The sequence below is a fragment of the Mytilus edulis genome, chromosome 11, assembly GCF_963676685.1.
Source record: "Mytilus edulis chromosome 11, xbMytEdul2.2, whole genome shotgun sequence".
Taxonomy (NCBI): Eukaryota; Metazoa; Mollusca; class Bivalvia; order Mytilida; family Mytilidae; genus Mytilus; species Mytilus edulis.
Genome location: NC_092354.1, coordinates 45,323,466 through 45,338,950, shown reverse-complemented (window position 1 = coordinate 45,338,950; position 15,485 = coordinate 45,323,466). Strand labels below are relative to the sequence as shown.

The following is a 15,485-nucleotide window of genomic DNA, read 5'->3' as shown; positions in this document are numbered from 1 at the left end:
AGAAAAGGAAGAGAAAATTAAAAAACCTAAATTCGAAGTAGGTACTAGAGTAAGAATAACAAAAAAGAAGGGTAAATTTGAAAAGGGTTATACTACTCGTTGGACTAAAGAAATATTTGTAATTGAAAAAGTTTTAAATACAATTCCTTTTACTTATAAAATAATTGATTTAAAAGGCGAAGAAATAACAGGTTCTTTCTATGAACAAGAATTACAGATGACTAAGTTTTAAATCTTTATTTACTTACGGTTAATTTATTACCAAAACAATAATCAGTTTCAAAATTTTAATTTGAAAACAAAAGTGCAATGAATACATACAAATCAAACACTATAAACATAATATCACTGTTCAAAGTTAGAACTGTCACATCCACTAAAAGTTACCCGGTTATGAATAACCGTTACTATGTCCCACCTACTGATCATGTATGATCACTCCTTATATGGAATAAGAAAATCAATAGTAAAGAGTTGTCCCACCTACTGATCATGTATGATCACTCCTTATATGGAATACAATATCACATACATATCAAACTTCTTGTGACGGAGTAAGTTCATCATCTGCTGGAATATAGTCTCCCTGTCTCCAAAAGGTGGCAAACTGATCAATTGCTAACATTTGTTTGAAAAGTTCTTGTTTTGAAAGAATATCATTGATTGAAACATTAATGTTCAGAAAACCATTAAATCCTTTAAGTAGATTAGCAAGTTGTCTTAATTTCCGAGCATGAGGTATAGATATATCTATCTTAGATGATAACCATGTGTCCCACGTTGTATTGAACTTTGCCGAAAGAAACCAGTCTCTCAAAGCATTAAGGAAATCACCGAAAGTAATGTTAAACAGCATACCTTGGGCGTTATGTCTTCCCAAGTGTTTGTATGCTTCTTGTAACTGTTTAACAGGGTTTTTTTCTCTATTAAAAATAAACTTCTGCCTCGAAATTGTCTTTGATAAATCCGCCTTTCTGCTTATTAGAAAGGTGTGAAGTTCTTCAGGGGTCGTGATAGTTTGCTTTTTTTTCTTTCCCAGTTTTTCTTTAAATAAGTCCTGCACCTTTCTTTTCGGAGCTTTTGGAAGTTTAACCGGTCCCAAACTCTTAGCTCTTTCGATTGTCTCAATCATTCTCTGATAGTAACTGATATTTTCTATCAAAATGTTACTTTCTTCTAAACTCCATGGCCAGTTCTGTGGTTGAGGCTGCGCCTGACACTCTTGAATTTCCATTTGTATTTTTGTAGAATTACTTTCTTGAAACATTAATTCACGTCTTCTCACCACTGTTAATTTGAAACGAAAGACCGCACCAGTCTGCTATATGTTTACATGTGATGACAACATTGTCTAGGCAACATGTAAACATACTCTTGACAACCATGTAAATATTTGCAATGATCGATTTAGTCTATTTAAAAGTCATGTCCTATTAAATAGCAAATGTAAAAAGCAATTTAAGTTGTAGTAGTATTGATCCGTTTTATTACTAGACTATATTGATAAAATTAATTAAAAATCAAGGTTGGGGCGCACTGGGGAAATTATTTTTTCTCTTAAATCCCACAGAATTCTTTCTCTGCCTGTTCTCCCGGTTTTTTTATTTATTTTTTTTTTGAATTTTTTTGTTGTTTTTTGGGTGTTTTTAATAACGTTTTTTTTATAAAAAAGTAAAAAAAAAATTTTTTTTGGGAGTAAGAAAATTTGGTGTTTTTTGGGTGTTTTTTGCTTTTTTTATGAAAATTTAGGGCTCTTTTACTTGAAATGAGGGTAAATTTTTGGGGGTCAAATTTTTTTTTTTTTTTTGGAAGGGGGGGGGGGTATAGGTGTGTGATATTGTGTCTTGTTTTTGTCATCAAAATCTTCCTTAGCTTTATTTATTCTCTCGGTTAACAATTCAATTTCCTTTTTTATGCTGTTCATCTCCATATCTTGTAAATTTATCGTATTATTACGTTTCGCCAATAATGTTTCAAGTTTTTTTAATCCATCCAACACTTTAACTAAATAACATCTTCTCAATTCAGATTCGATTTTGAAGTTAGTTAAGTAAGTGTTTACTACATCTAAGGAGTTGTTAGTAGTATAGTACTTGAACGACTCCAGCGCACCCCCCCCCAAAAAAAAAATTTGACCCCGAAAAAATTACCCTCATTTCAAGTAAAAAAAGCCCTAAATTTTCATAAAAAAAGCAAAAAACACGCCAAAATTTTTTACTCCCCAAATAAAAACCTTATATTTTTAACCCCCCCCCCCCCAAAAAAAAAAAAAATTAAAAAAAAGCCGGGAGAACAGGCAGAGAAAGAATTCTGTGGGATTTAAGAGGGGAAAAAAATCAATTTTTACTTTAAAAAATGAAATAACCTACAGCTCCTGATTTATATCCAGAATTACCTATAGAAGATGGACAAAATTATAGACTACAAAAAATAACAGAAATAGAAAAAAACATTAATAAATGAGAGAGATAAACGTAAATCACTATACAAAAAATATAAACGCGGAATTAATGTTACTGATGGTGTTGATACAAGTTTAATTTCGACATCTGTTGTTTTAGCTGGTATAGGAATAGCTTTTCCTATCTTACTTCCCATACAAATTGCAGCTGTTGTATGTGGAAGTTTAGGAGGTCTAGTTAAATTAATTAGAAGAAAGTTGACAACAAAATCAAAAAAACATTATGAAATTAAAACAATGGCAGAATGCAAGTTAAACAGTATAACAGATTTAATATCAAAATCTTTAACTGACGGACAGATAAGTGCAGAAGAATTTAAATCAGTTTTGGATGAATTAGAAAAATACAACAAAATGAAAGAAAATATACGAACAAAACAAACACAAACAGTAATGAATGATAATGAAAGAAAAAAATTAATTGAAGATACAGAAGCTAGGGTAAAAGTGAATTAAAAAAAAAAAATGGAAAATATCTAATTTTTTTTAACAAAATTACAATAGTTAATCATGTTAATGACCCTCCTCCAAAATATGACTTAAATTCTCTTTAAAAAAATGGCTGAAGGAGGTTATGAGTTTGATAATCCTGAGTTTAAAAATAATGATTATGATGAAGAAGAAGAAGAAGAAACGTCTTTTCAAGATGATGAAGAGTTTCAAAATAATATAAATAAGGAATTTGAAAAATCAAGAGATTTATCAGAAAATGATGCTAAAATTCGTAAAAAAGAAACTACAAAAAAAATGATAAAACGATTTTATCTTACAAGTTATTTTTTTGTATATCTTTATTACTTTTTCCACATATTTTTCTACTGCATCATCACCAACATAAGAAAAGTATTGTGGTTTATATATTTCTGGATAATCAGAATGAACATAAATACCATAACTATTTATTTCTTGTTTACTTATTGGTTTTATATAAGATTTATTAGGATCTGGAGTACATGATTGCATGGGTATATTATATGCTTCGAAATCACAATATAAAACAAATGGTAATCTATTTTTAAAATGATGATTATTGAATTTAAGAATATTTTTTCCTGGTTTTGGCATTATGGTTTTACAATGTTCGTTATCATAACATATTTTTTTATGTTTTATTAGTGTTTCTTCTCTTTGAAATCCTTGCAAACAATTTCTACATATAAACGATTTATTTATATTCCTATCACACCTAAAACTATTTAAATCTTTAATTAGACAATAATGAGTATTTTCGTTATTTTCAATGTATAAGAGATCAATTACGTTTTTACTTTCTACATTTGATATATAAACTGGATGTACAGATTGTTTATTTGTTTGATACTCTAAAGCAAATACATTTATACTTAGATTATTTTGTTTCTCTACTTTTGGGATGTCTTTTATTGATACAGGATATTCAATTCCTTTCATGTTAATTTCATTTTCATATTCTTTATATTTTGTTACTCTTTGTTTGTCTTTATTGGCTGGAAATAAACTTGCTACTATTGACCAAAGAAAACACTTATGATCCTTTTTATTTTGGACATTAATAATATTACTTGATTTAAATTGAAGGGGAATATAAGACGAAGCTCTTTGATATTCATATTTATATAGTTTTACTTTTACACTTTTGATACCATCGAAAACAAAACCAGATCCTCTTTCTTGAAATTTATCTACCCAAGCTTTAAATTTATCTAACAAATTATTGTAAAATGTAGATAAATTGTTTTGTGTTAGGACAACTTCAACAGGATGAGAGTAATGACTTTCTATTCTATCAAATGCCATAGGAGTTGTAAATTCACTTGTTATTATTATCTTTATTTTCAAAGGAAATTGACTAATAACTATTTTATCTTTTAAAAAGTTTATGTATTTAGTTGCATTGATTTCTTCTATATCATCAATAGTAGTTTCAGTAATAAGATCTTGAAACGATTTTTTAGGGCCCATTTTGTAAGGTTAAATTTTAATTATATTATTTTCTTTGATATAAATTCCAATAAGTAGGATTTCTAAACATAAATTCTTGATAAGATTGTTTATATTTTTCTTTGTTATTTTGATAATGATTTTGTTTTATAGGCTTTATACATTGTTTACATGCACATTTAACTCCCATCGGTTTGTCTTTTGCTTTGTGATATTCACTTAGTAACTTGTATTCATTACATTTGGAACAATGTTTTCTTTCATCCATTTAAAAAAAAACATTTTAGTTACTTCAAAATGTCTAAAACAAATCTAACAAATAAATTAGCAGATGAACTACATCATAGAGTTGTAAAATCTTTTCCTAAAAGACGTGTTTATGTTCATTCAATAGATCAAACATGGGCAGTTGATTTAATAGATATGCAACCATATTCAAAACAAAATGAACACTATAAATATTTATTAGCAGTTATAGATGTTTTTAGTAAATATAGTTGGTTAATCCCTTTGAAAAATAAAACAGGAGTAACAGTCAGTGAAGCTTTTAAAACATTATTTAAAGAAAGAAAACCAATATATATTTGGTCAGATAAAGGATCCGAATTTTATAATCGACAAGTAAAAGAATTGTTAAAAGATAATAACATAAAGTTATATTCAACTGAGAATGAAGAAAAATCCAGTGTAGTGGAACGATGGATAGGAACAATGAAACAACATATGTATAAATATTTTACTGCTAATGAAACTTTTAAATATTATGATATACTAGATAAATTAGTTAAAAATTATAATAATACAGTACATTCTTCAATTAAAATGACACCTGTTCAAGCAAGTAAATTAAAAAATGAATTAACAGTGTATAAAAATTTATATCCAGAAAAGGAAGAAAAAATTAAAAAACCTAAATTCAAAGTTGGAGATAGAGTAAGAATAACAAAAAAGAAAGGTAAATTTGAAAAAGGTTATACTACTCGTTGGACTAAAGAAATATTTGTAATTGAAAACGTTTTAAATACGAACCCTGTTACCTATAGAATATTTGATTTAAAAGGCCAAGAAGTTAAAGGTGGATTTTATGAAAAAGAATTACAGATGACTAAGTTTTAAATCTTTATTTACTTACGGTTAATTTATTACCAAAACAATAATCAGTTTCAAAATTTTAATTTGAAAAAAAAGTGCAATAAATACATACAAGTCAAACACTATAAACATAATATAACTGTTCAAAGTTCTTTTGCCCAAACCGCTCATGATAAGAACTGTCACATCCACTGAAAGTTACCCGGTTATGCATCACCGTTTCTAAATATAGCATTGAGAAATAGTCATTCCTTATACGGAATATATACAAAGTTGTCCCAGCCACTGATCATGTATGATCACTCCTTATATGGAATAAGAAAATCAATATCACATAAACTATATTAAAAAACACAATTACAGATTGAGAAAGTTCTAAGTTTCTAAATATAGCATTGAAAAAGTCACTCGGAAGCAGTCAGTGTAAGTGGATCGTCTTGCGATGATCGAAGATCATTGGTGGTTGGTAGAACCACAGGTCTCCTCCAGAATGCATTGAGTTCTGGAATTTGTAGCATGATGTCTATTTCTTTTAGTTTTCTCAAAATGAAATTTAGAGGTAATCCCACATTAAAAAAATGATGGTATTCGTGAAGAACCTTTGCGAGAGCAAGTAGCTTCCTCGCGTGGTCATCGGAATACCCTGTCTTCTCTTTTAACCATGCAGACCAAGATTGTTTAATTCTTCCTCCTTTCCTTTCATTTTCCAGCCAGGCTTTGGTAAGATTTAAAAAATGTCCAAAACTAATATGAATTAAAAGTGTTTGAGCATCCTGCCGTTTTAGATTTCGTATCCCTTTATTTAATTTTTCCACAATGTTCGTCTCACTCTCATTGCCAAAAAGCAAATAAGCGTGGCTGAATGTTTCTCTAGAAATTGTGTGGTTAACATCAGCAATGTTGTCTGTTAGATATTTGTGCAGTTCTAGGGGGGGTCATTTCTTCCTTATTCACTTTTTTCGGTCCATAAACGTCACTAAGCCGTTGTTTAGGTTTTTTTAGGAAGCTTCGGCATCTTTCCGGTTGGTCCATTTGAATCAATTTCGTTAACCAACAATCCCATATTTTGATAGTAAATTCTATAATCATTAATCAATTGTTTTTGGGTAAAAGTCCATTGTTGTTCTGATTCCATATCTGCTTCACGTTCACACTGATTTGAAGGTAAAATTAATGTCTCTCCACTGTTAATTTGAAACGAAAGACCGCACCAGTCTGCTATATGTTTACATGTGATGACGACGTTGTCAATCACATGTAAACATACTCTTGACAACCAGGTAAATATTTGCAATAATTGATTTAAATAGACTAAAAATAAATTTAAGAAGTCATGTCCTATTGAATAGCACTTCAATAACTAGACTTACAAGATCAATACAGGAATTTAACATGAATATATTAATATAATTAATTAAAAATCACAATTTTTATCGTTGGGGTGCACTGGGGAAAAAAAAAAATTTCTCTTAAATTCCACAGAATTCTTTCTCTGCCTGTTCTCCCGGCTTTTTTTTATTTTTTGTTTATTTTTTTGGGGGGAGTAAAAAATTTTGGCGTGTTTTTTGCTTTTTTTTATGAAAATTTAGGGCTTTTTTTACTTAAAATGAGGGTAATTTTTTAGGGGTCAAATTTTTTTTTTTTTGGGGGGGGGGGGGGGGTGCGCTGGAGTCGTTCAAGTACTATACTACTGTTGTTTACTGCATCTAAGTAAGTGTTCATTGAAACTAAGTAAATGTTTACTGTATCCAAGCAAATTTTTATATTCAATTCAATAGGATATGACTTTTAAATAAACTAAATCGATCATTGTAAATATTTACATTTTATCATGAAATATGTAATAGAGCTTGAAATAGTGACCATAGTGACCAGCTCATCCCTACCAGTCAATTTATTCAACAACACTACCTGCTAAAGTATACTCAGGAATGCAAAAACCATTCCAGAAAAGTTTTAGACCTTGAAATCCTCAAAGGCGAACACATTAAAATACTGGTGTTTAAGATATGAAATGCTATAAAAAAAAATACTGAAAAATTCCAACATCTTCATAAAAACCCAAACCAACCCACTTGGAATTTTAAATCCTATATTAAAGGCAAAGGTATTCATTTACATAGAAACACAAACCAGAAAGAAAAGTCTTTATTGATAAGACTATTTTATTAACTAAAATTGTTGAAACAAATTATATCAAATTCCATGACAGAAAAGATAAAATTAAGAAAAAGGTAAAAGTTTAAAATAGATGTTATGTATCATTCATAACATATCATCCTCAAGCAGAAGAACTGCAAAAAGTATTCATGAAATACTGGCATCTTATTTAAACATATTTTTCAATAGGTGTTATATTGTGTATCATATTCCATTAAAACCAATCCATAGGATTCAAAAGAAATAGAACATTGGTGAATGAGTGAAATGAACTATAAAATAGTTTGTATGAACATCTCAGTTCCTTCAAAATAGTTCACTGTGCAGAACTAATTAATGACCATGTAAACTGATATGCTTATAAGACAAAATTCTTAATTCACTTAATTCAACATCTATTGAGATAGGTTGAAATAGTTAGAAAATCAAAAACCAAAAAATCTAAATTCAAATTAATAAATTTTACAAAATAAGAAAAAATCAATAAATTAAAACAGTAATTAAAAAAAAGACAAACAGAAGGAGTGGTCTCTACTGAAAGTTTCCCTTTAATCAACAAATTTCCAGAAAAACTCTCAACGTTGCTACACCGTATCAATGAAAGGCCAGAACAATGATTTGTAGTTACACATTAGTTAGTCATTAGAAAGGCCATTTATGAAAAAGTTTACCAATTGTTTCTGAATTGTAGGCAAATTTACATTATGATCCTTAAAAATTTCTTCCGCAAGGTTTTACAGTCTTTCCGCGAAGATGTGAACATTTCAACCAGGTTTTGTTTAATTTTGCTTTAAAGGTCGAAAGCATGTTGTGGATCTGACACTTCTGAAAATCTTTCAACTAATCGAGCTTTTAACTCGTTCCATCCCACAGTTTCGTCCCCTTCATTTTGTTCTTACCACCTATGGATGAAATCCCTAACCGGCGGGTCACTAGCTTAAATGCCAACATTTTTGATTAATTTCTACCCAACCCTGCCAAAGCAATATATTTTTCTATTTGCTTAATCCATTTCTAAACTTTGTAGCATCCCCCAAAAAATCAGTATAATTTAATAAACCCCCTCTGCCCCTAATTTGTTTGATAACCCTTGCAGTTGGTAAGCTAGGTTGTTCAACGCTAGTCCTATATCTTGTTGAGCAATTACGAGATGGTAATGTCATACAGTCATTTTATTATATAATTACAAAGTCAAGAAAGATTCTAAAGTTCAAATGTTCACAAACTGTCTTAAAAGTTGAATTATTCGAATGTTCAATAACTCACCACACGGGCACGTGATCGTATAGTGGTATAACTGTTCAGTCCTGATGGAGTACGTTCGGATATTAAGCACATGAGTTCTAGGGGTGTAGAACATAGACATTGTGTGAACCTTTTGTGTAGCGAAAAAAGCCTTGCCCAAGTTTTGTTTTATTTTATTAAGAAACAATTCAAAAGGATCCAAGTCAACGACAAAAGTAATGAGCCAATTTGACCTTGTAGTTGATACTTCCTTAATTTTCTGGAACATGACATTTTCTTTGACAATGTATTGGGTGGTTAAGCCAAAAAGAACAAGTGAGAACCACCACCACTTCATCACCGATTCTTCCTACATATATCAGGACTATTCTAACTGTCTCGTAGTTGTTAAGACGGACCTGTAACTCCGCCGTAGTTTGGCTTTGGGTGGGACGTTTTGGCTGTGAATAATAGAAGGAAGTTTCTAATATTTTAATATGCCGCAACACCGAAGTCATGTATTACAATTAACAATACATAATAATATATATACAAACATAACAAATATAGATAAATATAGATAAAGAATAATTGAAGAAGTTTCCATAATATGTATATAAATAAGCGGTTGACCTTATGAGGTTTCATCTTAAATTATGTAAATAGGTTGTCCATTTAAACTTGATAATAGAAAGAGAATTATGGTCTAGTTTATTTAATTAAATATTGCATTAATTGTTTATCTGATATTGACACAACTGTGCATAAACATTTAAACCAAGTAATTTAATAATTTGAATTAACTTTGCTTTTAAATAAATAATAATATAAAAATACTTTATCTTTATCGAGTACTCAGTTTACTGCTTAAAACTTAAATAAAATAGTTCAACTAACCTGTGAATAATAGAAGGGACGTTTCTAATATTTTAATATGCCGCAACACCGAAGTGCCTAGCGTTTGGCGAAACAGGTTTATATAGTACTTGCTCACCTTTGATTCTTCTGGATACATGCACTGGTAGAACTATCTCGGAATTGGCAGGCAATGCACAAGATTTATTACATCGAGCAAAACCTAAACTAGTCTCAAGTGAGCAAATTTTAGCACATTTATCTGATATTTCCATAGATTTTCTAGATAAATTAATAGTAACATTGTTTGTCTATAAAAAATCTACACCGATGAGTGATTGTGGTAAAGTGTCAATAACATGAAAATCAAACTCAAAACATTTGTCTTTTATCTTAATAGTCTAAAATACTTTTCCTAGCACTCTCAACTTTTGTTGTCCTATACCTAAAACTGAATATACGTGTGTTTTTGTTTTCTTTAAATTTGGTTTACTCATGAAAATCTTATTTAAAAATGATTGTGATATGCATGATATGTCTTCACCGGTGTCAACCAAAGCATTTGTTGGTATACTATTTACTAAAACGCGAGTTGTGTTTTTATGTAATATTGTCGTTAAGTTGATTTTAACCGACTTTCCATTGTGCCTATCCTTGGGAAAGCCTTGGACATGCGCGAATTCCTATATATGAGGATTTTGATTTTGAGGATACTGATTTTGAGTATAATTAAATTGTGGGTTTTGATGTTGCGAGTATTGATTTTGTGGATATTGATTGTACCTCTTAGCTTTTATACACACTTGTTCAAAATGACCCTTAACTTTACAAAACCGACACATTGAATTTTGTGCAGGGCATGGTTGTCTATTTAAACAGTACCTACCACATCCTTGACAAGATGAACTCTGTGGACGCTGGTAGTTTCGTTGCTGGAAATTGGTTTTCGGTCGTGGTTGGTAGTTTTGCCTTTGGTACGGTCCATTTGACTGGTTATTGTTCTGGGCCTGTATGGCTGACATTTCGGCGACGCTACTGCTAAGTTTGTCCGTTAACATGGTCGACAATCTGTCCCCAATACTGGCTATGTTGGCTACCTGCAAAGTCATATTTTCAATAGGCTTTGCCGTCGTCATCTGGACCGTTTTCTCCGCAATCGAGGCTGCAGCCAAAAACTGTTGATGTGTCTTTGGTACTTGAGGCATTACTATTGCTGCTAGATCTGGCCTCAGTCCTCCAACTAGCATGCTCACCAGGATGGCTTCTGGAACGTTGCTGTCGGAAGTTTCCCTTATTATATAAAAGTTATGATGTACTGTGAAAATTCATGGTTCGTGGTATGAGCAAAATTTTCATGTTCGTGGGTTTTTACAGATAAAAAATAAGCACAATAAAAATCAACCTGCTTTAACAATTCTAAGTTTGGTCTCAACTAGATAATAGTTATCAAAAGTACCAGGATTATAATTTAGTACGCCAGACGCGCGTTTCGTCTACATAAGACTCATCAGTGACGCTCATATCAAAATATTTAAAAAAGCCAAACAAGTGCAAAGTTGAAGAGCACTGAGGATCCAAAATTCCAAAAAGTTGTACCAAATACGGCTAAGATTATCTATGCCTGGGATAGGAAAATCCTTAGTTTTTCGAAAAATTCAAAGTTTTGTAAACAGGAAATTTATAAAAATGACCACATTATTGATATTCATGTCAACACCGAAGTGTTGACTACTGGGCTGGTGATACCCTCTGGGACGAAACGTCCACCAGCAGTGGCATCGACCCAGTGGTGTAAATAGTTATCAAACGCATCTCTTTAATCTTAACCAATACCAAAGTAGTATAGTACTTGAGCGAGTTCAGCGCACCCCCCCCCCCCCCCTTCCCCCCCCAATTTTTTTTTTACCCCTAAAAATACCCACATTTCAAGTAAAAAAGCCCTAAATTTTCATAAAAAAAGCAAAAAACACCCAAAAAAAACACTAACATTTTTTATCCCAAAAAAAACCACCTTAAAAATCCCCTCAAAAGAACCCAAAAAAAAAATACAAGATGCACAAATTAATTTTGACACGTTATTTAATCAACAGTTACATCTGCAAGTTATAAAATCAAAAACATTTGTTGAGAATTTGATATGGTTTCTGATACAGAATTAGCAAGACAGATAAGACAATTAGTTGATGGTAAGATGGTTATTTTGTACGATAGAATACCAAGACATAGAAAAATAACCAAAAACAAATCTGATACATTGTGGAATATTAATTTAAATGTTTTAGCTAGAAGTATGAAAGGCATTCTAATGTTGTTCGAAGATCCTGAAAGAACAAGTACAGAAACTTATTATAATCCTAACATAACAAAAGTAGAAACGACAATAGAAGGTGTTCCAAATCAACTATACAGTCAAGGAATGAAAGCATATCAACAATGGGATGAAATAAATAAATTCTTTGCTTTAAATTCAATAAGAAATAAAACAACAGAAGCAGTTTTAAAAGATGTATGTTTCTCTTATACAACATTAGAAAAATATTTAACAGATAATTTTTGCATTATGGTTATATTTACGTTCAACAGATGATAACTCATTACACGGTTCAGGAAGAAAAATTGAAAATGCCTCTGAAAGTATTACCATCCAAATAACGAAAAAGGTAGGAGCAGATGAATCAATAAATGTTTATCTGTTTGTTATACAAGATGCACTAATTAATTTTGAAGATGGAAGATTTAAAGAAGTTAATTACTAGGAATAACTGTCTTGACGAACAAGTTCTATTATCCTATTCTTTTCAGAAATTAATTCACTTCTCTTTATTTCCAATGTAGTCTTTTCTTCATTCTCACTCCCCCAAGGGTGACTGGGGAATAGAAATATGGTCACTTGGTCTTCTCCCGACCGGCAGTAAAACGCTTGCCGAAGTGGGGCGTCCGTTTGGCTGTGCGGGATGTATCAAGTTCGCAGTCACATCCGGTCAGAAGGGGGACGTTAAATCCGATGCCTCGTGTAAAGAGAGTGCCACGCTCTTTGAGGGGTCCGTAGGTGGCCTGTTGCAAGGCAAAATTTCTGTCCTTATCCAATATACCCTCATTTTCCAGTGGCAGTCCAAATTTCCCCGACCATCATCCTAGATGGCCTCTATTACAACTACCTACCTATTGTATTTATTGTTAACTTGTTCTCGTCCTGAATATGCATGAAATATTTGCCACTGGACGTTAAGCAACCAACAATCAATCAATTCTTCATTCTCACAGGTTCTTTTTGTTATCAATTATTTTAGCTTAGTCTTTGCACTAACTTTTTGTCTTATTAATCGTAACCAAATCCGTCTCTTGTTTTTGTCATCAAAATCTTCCTTAGCTTTATTTATTCTCTCGGTTAACAATTCAATTTCCTTTTTTATGCTGTTCATTTCCATATCTTGTAAATTTATCGTATTATTACGTTTCGCCAATAATGTTTCAAGTTTTTCTAATCCATCCGACACTTTAACTAAATAACATCTTCTCAATTCAGATTCCATTTTGAAGTTAGTTAAGTAAGTGTTTACTGCATCTAAGTAAGTATTGTGTTAATATTTGTTGTGTTTTGGTGTTGTGGTATATTAACCCGACAATTGTAATGCCCTTTGGCACAATATGGGGGAGGCTCAAGGTAGTAGGCCGGGACAACAATGGCAAAGAAAAACCAAACTAAAATATCAAGAAATTCGCTATTAATTAATTTGAAACATCACAATAATTACAATAAAATTTCACAGTACAAATTTAAAGTTAAAATCAATTAAAACAATAATAAAATACTATAAACAATTAAAATTAAATATATTATAATAACAATAGTAATGACTTTGATATTAAAGTATTAGTTATTTATAAACTTGTTTTATTTTCCAAAGTAAATTTGAAAGAAAAATAATTTAAATGAAAATTATTTCAGAACTAAGACACTCACCTAAAATATCAAGAAATTCGCTATTAACATTATAGCGGCTTGATTACTTTATATACTAATTTGTGCGTGTCTTGAGCCTTAAGTTGTCTTTTATCTTTATCTGTAATTGATAATGCCTACATGTAGTTGACCATTGTCCATAGTTTATGACATAATTTGTTAACCTTTATCAAACAAAATTAAGTAACATTTGTACTCTCAGAAAGTCACTTAGAACAGCGTGACACTTACTTGAAACAAAAGTCTATTTGTTGTTTCTTATGTTCACCAATTAAACATGAAAGTTTGGCTTTAAAGTATATAGTAGTTAAACAATAATTGACTATAAAATATTTTTCACAGAAGATTTTACATGTATTAATTAGTAACTATATGAAATCAAATAAAGTACATTTTTCTATTACAATATAAGTGTTCATTGAAACTAAGTAAATGTTTACGGTTTTCTTTGACAATGAATTGGCTGGTTAAGCCGAAAAAAAAAAGTGAGAACCACCACCACTTCATCACCGATTCTTCCTAAATATATCAGGACTATTCTAACTGTCTCGTAGTTGTTAAGACGGACCTGTAACTCTGCCGTAGTTTGGCTTTGGGTGGGACGATTTGGCTGTGAATAATAGAAAGGAAGTTTCTAATATTTTAATATGCTTCAACACCGAAGTCATGTATTACCATTAACAATACATAATAATATATATACAAACATAACAAATATAGATAAAGAATAATTGAAGAAGTTTCCATAATATATATATAAATAAGCGGTTGACCTTATGAGGTTTCATCTTAAATTATGTAAATAAGTTGTTCATTTAAACTTGATAATAGAAAGAGAATTTATGTTCTAGTTTATTTAATTAAATATTGCATAAATTGTTTATCTGATATACATGTACATCTTTTGAATATTCATTTTATTAAATTTACTGTTTGTAAAAGTATAAATTACTCTAAATTATAGGGATTTTCTGGTAACTTAACAGAAAACCCTTGCCGTTTTTGGCACAACCTTTTTGATCTTTTGGTCCTCGATGCTGTTCAACTTTGTACTCGTTTCGGCTTTCAAACTTTTGTATCTGTGCGTCACACATAGGTCTTGTGTGGACAAAATACACTTCTGGCGTATTAAAATTTTGAACTTGTTGCCTTTTGTTGGCTGTTGTTCGTGTGATTCTTTGTCAATTGTGTTCTCCAATTTATTTATATTGTAGTCCTGTGTTGTCATTTTGATGTTATATTTCACATGTCCATAAAAGTGCGAGGTTTGGCATGCCACAAAACCAGGTTCAACCCACCATTTTTTCCTTTAAAAATGCCCTGTACCAAGTCAGGAATATGGTCATTGTTATATTATAGTTCGTTTCTGTGTGTATTACATGATAACGTTGTGTCGTTTGTTTTCTCTTATTTTTTAGTGTAAATTCACATTGCGATAAGACGTGTCACGGTACTTGTCTATCCCAAATTCATGTATTTGGTTTTGATGTTATATATATTATTCTCGTGGGATTTTGTCTATGTGTGTTACATTTTAGTGTTATGTCGTTGTTCTCTTATATTTAATGCGTTTCCCTCGGTTTTAGTTTGTTATCCCGATTTTGTTTTTTGTCCATGGATTTATGAGTTTTGAACAGCGGTATACTACTGTTGCCTTTATTGACACAACTTTGCATAAACAATTAAACCAAGTAATTTAATTATTTGAATTAACTTTGCTTTTTAATAAATAATAATATAAAAATACTTTATCTTTATCGAGTACTCAGTTTACTGCTTAAAACTTAAATAAAATAGTTCAACTAACCT

The 15,485-nt window shown here is 30.8% G+C and overlaps 1 long non-coding RNA gene across 1 annotated transcript; it reads right to left on the bottom strand.

The window, feature by feature from the left end:
- Positions 1–273: 273 nt before the first annotated feature.
- On the bottom strand, positions 274–622 carry LOC139495710 (uncharacterized). The gene is made up of 2 exons (XR_011657437.1): positions 484–622; positions 274–418 (listed from the first exon to the last, which is right to left on the bottom strand). It is a non-coding gene; the product is annotated as an uncharacterized lncRNA (long non-coding RNA).
- Positions 623–15,485: the final 14,863 nt, after the last annotated feature.